The following is an 8,211-nucleotide window of genomic DNA, read 5'->3' on the forward strand; positions in this document are numbered from 1 at the left end:
ACACAAACTCTGTCTCCCAGGGTCTCATATTTCTCCATTGTTCTCTTGTATGTCGCTCACACACACCCTCTCTCCCTAGAGATATCTTGCGTTCCCTCGTATATCTCTCTAGCTATCACTCTCGTTGTGAAATATCTTTCTCTCTCGCAGACACAAAACTCCGTCTCTCTGGATCTCATTTCTCTCTGATATCTGTTTGTATGTGACTCACACGCACCCTCTCTCTATCTCTCTCACACCCACACACATAACCCAGCCTTCTGATCCACTCGACTCCTATCTCTAACTCACACTAGCTAGCATCTTTATCTTTCTATTTATGGGTTTCTCCATCAACCTTCTTTCTCGCCCTCACTCTTGATTCCTATCACGCACACTACATATGTTTCTCTCTACATGCAGTCAAGTGCCCTCTCACACACATATATAACTTCACCCTTTGAACCACCCGACGGTCATCTCCAACACCCAAACTAGCGGATGTCCCGATAGCTAGCATCTCCATCTCTGTATCTATCTGTAGTTTTTCCGTCAACATTTCTTTCTCGCACGGAGTCTTGCTTCCTATCACCCACACTATGTATGTCTCTCCATACATATGCATTTATAGGTTGGTCTCTTTTGCACAATCGTTGCGCCTCACTCCCTCTGCTCGCCATAGATGCATGCTCCAGCCCATGTCACTATCTCTTAAAGACAAAAACACATGCTCAATTGTCGGGACTTCTTCCATGCATTCTCACATGCATGCATATTGTCATACCGACCCGTCTCTCCCATGTCGTTGATCTTATGACTTATGTCTTCTTTCTTTTATCTCAATCATGCGCGCGCGCACACACACACATCCCACGTATACATGTATACCTCTCACACATGCACGTTCAAGGTCTCTATGTCTCCATACGTAGTTAATTACCCTCAATCCTAACGCCACATCGAATCGTTCTCCTTTTTTGTGCACATAACTTCCGCCTGGATGGGTAAAACACACACTCGCACTTAACAATCTCCTTCTAGCTGCCCCCCCGCCTCTCACTCTTCCCCTATATCCCCGAAAAATAAGAACATCCCTTAGTTTAATTCCCGCCTACATGCACCATCGATATATAGTAGTCTTCCTTGGTGTCTCTCGAACAAACACGTTCTCTCAAAGTTGACTCCTCTCACGCGCACACACCTTCTCTTCCCTCTCTATGGTCATTTTCTCTCTCGCACCCCATCGTTGGTGGCCTCTTCCATACACATCACCTCTCTATGATGAAAGCCATGCACACTTAAATTACATCCGCCACAGAGGACCCCGCGACACACACACACACATGCACGCACGCACCCCCCAACACACACACACACTAAGACTCCATCTCTCTCTCTCACACACACACGCAAGCACGCCCCCCCACACACTAAGACTCCATCTCTCTCCCTCTCTCTCTCACACACACACTAAGACTCCATCTCACACACACATGCTCTAGGCGGAGCATTTGTTCCTACCACCCTTCATCCAACCTTACCCGTATGATAAACAATCACCTTTATTTACTTGCATACCATGGACAAATTCCACTTTACTTTAGTAGTCAGCAAACTTATCATCTGTACCCTTATAAAAAACGAGTTGGTGGTGATGGTGTGCCTGCCATCTTGTAATACAGACCGTATGATCTATATCTGAGGATAGAAAGCAAACTATGATAATTTTACAAAAGATACCGGCACCTCTCTCCACATCATTATCTCTCGCAACCTCATTGCTCAGCAATTAAAAAAGGAATAAGTCTCTGGAACAATCTAGCATGCATGGTGGCCGTTGCCGCCTGCCGGCGCCGTCCATCCCCATGCCTCCACCCATTCCGACCACCAGTCACCACCATGCTCCACTCCTCGCCTTATCTCTCATCTTTCATTTTTCGATGACATTCTCGAGATACCAGTTTTCCGATAAAATTCTTGAGATATCACTAGTTTTTACACATGGGATTACTCCTGCATGGGTCAATCACAATAGGTGTTCTATAAAAAAATGCATATTGATGTTCTGTGCAATGCACGAGAATCTTGCTTGTAATTATATAACACAAATCATGAGCAGGAAGTGACATTCTTTTGACACAACCACGTTAACATGGCCACGTAAATCACTAGCTAAAGTAAATACCATTATACTTATGTCCCGACGCAAAAGGTTGAGTACATGTCCGAAGAGTAGAGTCGCACACACGCACTCTGTCTTTCAGAATCTCTCTCTCACACACACCAGTTATGTGATGCCCACTTAAGCAAACACGTATGTTACAATTTGTGCACCCGCGGGTACACGTGATGCTGCGCATTTATTTAAGCCGGAAGGCGAACCCAAACAGTAGTTGCATTCATTCCCCTCCCGCCGCCTCTTCTCTGGTTGCCGTCGCCCAGTAGCCATGGGCCGGCCGAAGGTAACAACATACGCCATACTCCCGCCAGAGCGGTGCTTTAATATGGAAGTTTTAGTGGTCATGCATGCATTGTGCTAGCACTCCTATATAAGGGTTGACCGGTCGCTTCCCGCGGCCGTGCGCAGGCGGTGGAAGAGGAAGGAGAAGGGAAGCGGGCTGTGGAGTAGCGTTTTTTACCACAATTTCTTAGGAAACTGAGTGCAATAATTGAGTAGTTTTGCAAACTACCAGTACTACACCTGAAACGGTTCAAAACCTATACTCCCTTGCCAGCGCGCGCTTCCCGTGTGAAATGGTCAGCGTCCCCCTGGAGCGTTAGTGCCGCATTAATGCCCGGCCAGAATGGAGGCGACCTCTGACTGGCGCCGGCTTTGAAGTGGCGCGACGGCCGGGAGAGCGCCGCTTCCCGGTGCACGCGACTGCTCCGCGTCGAGACTGGCCATAGGCCCTGTTTGGATCCATGGGTTAGAGTTAGTTTGAGCTAGTTGGGGCTCAAATAGCCCTAAACTATCCAAGCATGATGGTTTAAATTGGAGCAAGTTGCACCGAACCCACCAAAAAAACTATCCCGCCCAAGAGGTGCTAACTGGAGATAGTTCTCATTGGGACCACTGAAAAATCACTTTTCTCTCTCCATGAAGTGCATTTATTGTCAATCTAACCCTGTTACCCAAACACCTCTTTGGCTACAGTTAGTTTAGGGTTAGTCATGAGTTAGTCTAACCTCTAGCTAAGTTAGAGTATCAAACAGGAGCAGTATAGGACATGCAAGTTGCTCAAAGCATACATGCAAATTCGTACGTGAAAGGATTTTTTTCTTTTTGAAAACGGAACATGAAAGGAATTTTTTTAGAATGCTCTTGGCATGTCGCTAACATGTGATAGTTAACCGACCTCAATAGACGGCAGAAACGCCAGCCCGCCGCACTTTGATAGAGACAAGGAGGGAGAAGCGATACAGGCTGTTGGATTACTAGAGATAGGTGTCGCACGGAAGCCAAGAAATATGGTGATAGCGTGGGTTAGCCATGTACTAGTATGATACTACACTGGGCTGCCGTGTTTCGTACTCTTCCAGTCCACCGTGGAGATGATTGGTTAATTTTATATCACTGAATAATATTAAATATTATGAGTGCAGACACTCCACCACGAGGTTCCTTGCTCCTTCTCGGTCGTTCGGAATCTATGTTCTTCCACTCTATTTTTTACGTGAGCTTTGTTCATCCTTTTGCCAACATGCGAGACATCTAGCATCAAGGTGCACGTGTTATGCAAGGATCGTTCCATCTATATGAAGAACACGTGGGACTGGAACTACGAGACGAACATGTACCCAGGAGTGGACGTACGAACCTGAGTAATGTAGCGCAGTAAGTGAAGTAGAAAGGCACAAATGGTATGAACATGCATGGCATATAGGGTGTGTTTGGTTGCGTTCTCGTCTCAACATAGTTGTTCCCTCTTCATGCATGCTCAACTCAACACTCCTCTTCATGCATGCTCTCTTCATGCATGCTTCTAGTGTATTTGTGCTAAACTAGTGTGGACTCATGCACCCTCCATACACTCTACCAAACACCCAAAAGTAGGTCGAGAAGGGAACTCTTGGGCGGCATTTGTCTCTTACTACGTACTACCACTAAATGTTGTACGTGCAATGCACGGTGATGTTATGGAGTACGTGCCTAAGTACTCTACTACTACTATATTAGTTGGAGGCACATATTAACTTTTATATTTGTTTATGTGTATGCCCCGAGACCTTCCAACTAGACGTGTCTTTGTCTCCAGGTCGCACTTTGTATCGTTCATACCACTAAGTACTACTACGTGTGGTCTCCGACCCAGAAGTGGAAGAAGTGGAGACGCTCTACCACGCTGTTTTTTTACGCTGGGCTCTACCACGCTGTTCATGTCCCACTCCTTTCGCTGACGTGTGGGACATCCAGCACGTGCCGTGTTTGGCACCCTTCGTCGTAAGAGTTGAAACACTAGCATTCATCAGAAATAAAAAATAATTATAAATCGGCAGTGATACTATTTTTTGCGAACCAATCAGCAGTGATACTATACCACGCGGTTTCCTTGCTCCTCGATATCGGAAAGAATACTTCCGTTCGCCAACATGTGGGACGTCGACCATCCTGGTCCACTTGCCATGCACGCAGAACTCCAAGGGAGTCACCTAGGTCGTCGCGCCGCAGTAACAATGACTAATGAGCCATCAAATCACAGGCCCACTTCCCACTTTGAAGTTGCTTGGACGAAGGAACCATCATGACTTCGTTGAATTCCGCTTCTTGAAGAAAACTACTGTACCGGCAGTACTGCTAGCTACAGTAGTTACTCCAACAGAGGCCTCCTTTTGTTCATAGGATAGGAATATGAAAATCATAGGAAGTGAGATGACATGCATCTCAATTCCTATAGAGAAAGAGATGCCATTTGATGCTTAGGATAGGAATTTTTCCATTTAGTCTAGGCTAATGTACTGGTAATTTGCTCTAAAAACTACAGTAGTAACTAGTAGTACTGGTACATGCTCGTACTCAGACACACACACACACTAACTACTACTACTACTTCTCACATGCTGGCCAGATGCCGTCGTTCTCCTTCCCGGCTTTGTCGGCGACACCCCACCGTGCTTGGATCTCCGCCGACCTCTCCGCAGCAGCGCGTGCGTCCTTTTCTTTCTTGCGGCGGCGGGACTCTCTTTTCTTGAGTGCTTTTTGACTTTTCCGCTCCCTCTGTGCGGCTTTGGCCGCCTCTTGCTCTACCGCCCATTCGGCCTTGGCATCTTCAAATTCCTCCCACATAGTTGTGAGGTCGCGAGCGGCGATGAACTCGGCATGGCGGGATGCCATCGCTTCCCTACCATTTTGTGTGCGGTCATGGGCGGCGAGGAACTCGGTGCGGTGGGATGCCATCGCTGCCTTACCGGTTAGTGTGCGGCGCGGTGGCATGAACGACGCTTGGTAAGAGCTCTGGGGTGGAGTAGCCGGACAACCGTATAGTGCATTGGTTTGTCAAGAGCTCAAGGACAGAAGATGAAGCAAATTTGGATTCCCCTTCAATCCTGGTCATTTATTACCGAGTAAAATGCATTGGCGGTCATCGAACTTGTCTTGATAGCTCACTTTGATCATTGTATACGAGATATGGTGATTATACGGTCACTGGCTCAGCGTATAGCTCCATATTTGTCTAGTTGACCAGTCAAACAGTCCGCATGCGCCTCATCAGCTCGTGTTCTTTATCTATCTACGCGGGCCTACCTGTCAATGGAGAAATAAATACTGTAAAAACCAAAATTATGCTAGAGTCTGGACCGCTTCCGGAGCCCGCTCTCACCGCCCTGGCCCCTCAAGATGCCAGCTGCCCGCCGCATGCATGCATAGCAAGTAGTACTCCTTATGTGGAGGAGAGAGAGGCATTGACAAAGTCAAGGAGTGGGCTCTGCAAGAGCCCGTCTCTACACGTAATCCTAGGTATAAAAAAATAATTCTAAAAAAAGGCATAAAACAATTGTGTCTTAAAAAAGAAAGGTAAAAAACATTTGAGAGGAAATAATAGAGAGAAAGTGAGAAAAAGTTGTAACCTGGGCATTACATGAGGAAGGAGGGAGTGGTGCACATGCCAAGTTCACTGGGCTGCCGTGTTTCACACTCCTCCGTCGTAACAGTGGAGACAATAGCTTTCATCAAAAATAAACAATGAATACTCGTTGCTCGTCCTCTATATCGGAAAGAATACTTTCATTTGCCGACATGTGGGACGTCGACCATCCTGGTCCACATGCCATGCACAAAATTATCCTGGTCTACCCCAGTCGTATCGCAGGTCCTACCTTTCCCACTGTCAGTTGTTCGGACGAAGGAACCATCATGACTTCGTTGAATTCCGCTTCTTCAAGAAAACTTACTGTACCCGCAATACTGCTACCACACGCGAAGACTGGATGGCACTGTACCACGTCATATCACTGAAACCCACTAGGGCAAACTAGCCCGCCTAGGTCATCTATTTTGGAATGGAGGGAGTACGTCTCTGCACTGCTATGATTTTGTGTTACACGTCATATCACTGAAACCCACTAGGCCAAACTAGCCCGCCTAGGTCATCGATCGCTAACCCTACAATTTTAGGAGCTAGGGCTATTGGTCGATCGACGAGGGATAAGTATAAGCGTACCACGAGCTCATCAGCCCCAACGTTTCTCTTCGGTGAGTGTTTTGCAAGTACTATAGCTCGCACAGTAGCTAGCCTACTAACACCAAGAATCATCAAACAAGCCCTGCTGATATGATAAACAGTTCAAACTTACATCTAATCATGCCATATATTACATCAAAAGCTGGTAAGGATACATCTGTTTCCATAACTCGGAGAGGGTTCGCATGATTCATCGCATGATTCACTATCAAACAAAAGTAGCAAGATCCGCCCACACAAGATAGTGCACTAGCCCTCAGATTGTTTGATAACACGCATCGTTCTGGTAATTAAACACAGGGCAATGCAAACTACCCTGAAGGATTAGCCCGACCAACTATTTCTTGTCATCGATCTCTCAGGCAATGACCACAGCACGGACAACGGCATGGGAATCGATTTCTGGGGCGATGTCTGCAGGACTGACCGCGACATCGGAATCGATCTCTGGGGCGATGTCCACAGGATGGACAGCGGCATCGGAACCGATCTCCGGGGCGATGCCAACAGGACGGGCCACGACATCGGAATCATCAAGGACGTCCACCGGCACCTGCACAACCCTAACATATTAGCAAGCACATTGCAAATAATCAAAAACCACAACTATGGTAATAAGCCATTATTTTTTACCTTGTGCAGCTCACCGGGGGATCTCATCCCTCCGGGGGCCATCTCCTCGTCCTCGATGGGGGCCATCACCTTGCCAGGGGAATACTGCTTCTCAACGGCGACTATCTCCTCAAACTCGGTCTTAAGCCTCACATAGGTGGCAATCAAGTTCCTGGGGTAGGCACGGTGGGGCCCTTGCCGTTCTTCCAACTTCCTTTGAGGAGTTCGTCCGCAAAGTCCTCAACTCTTTGGCCAATGCTTGTTTCTTGGAGTTCTTCGTCTCCATGGGTTGGCCCGCCAACATGGTCAACTCGTTGGTCGGTGCTCGCTTCTTGGAGATCGATGTCTCCAGTGGGTTGTCTGCCGATAACTCTTTGCCTAGTGCTCCAGGATCCATCAATGAACTGACAAACAAAAAGCAATCGAAAGGAAACCACAATCGCAATGAAAACGGGAAAAGAATAGGATGTGAGAATCGGTCGGTGCTTTGAAAAAAGAAGATTCTTGGAATGAAAATATAGCAGCATAACTGATTCGCCCACCTTTCCTTCGTCGGTACAGAAGAAAAATGGCAGAAGTGAGTAGCCTGGAGTGAGGTTTTCTTCAAGAAAGGGAAGAAAGGGCTTGAACGAGCCTTCTAGTGAAATGATGGTTGCTTTGTCCAGTCCAACTTGGAGGCCACCTTACCACTACTGGTAAAGGTGTGGGTTTTGTGATATGACGGGTCATGATGGCCACACCGGGGTTACAGGTGAGTCTCGACTGTAGCACCTCGCTATGATTTGGTGGATGGCACGCGGGCCCGGATGCTTTGAAATGTCCCGCATGTAGATAGAGCGGCTAGTCATATAGGAGTGCTCAATATTGTGCACCGCGACCAAGGCGGAGAGGAAAACGATAGAACTACGTAATTAATGCATGAGTTTAATTAGAGTAGTTT

Source organism: Triticum urartu, chromosome 6 (genome assembly GCF_003073215.2).
Source record: "Triticum urartu cultivar G1812 chromosome 6, Tu2.1, whole genome shotgun sequence".
NCBI classification, from domain to species: Eukaryota; Viridiplantae; Streptophyta; class Magnoliopsida; order Poales; family Poaceae; genus Triticum; species Triticum urartu.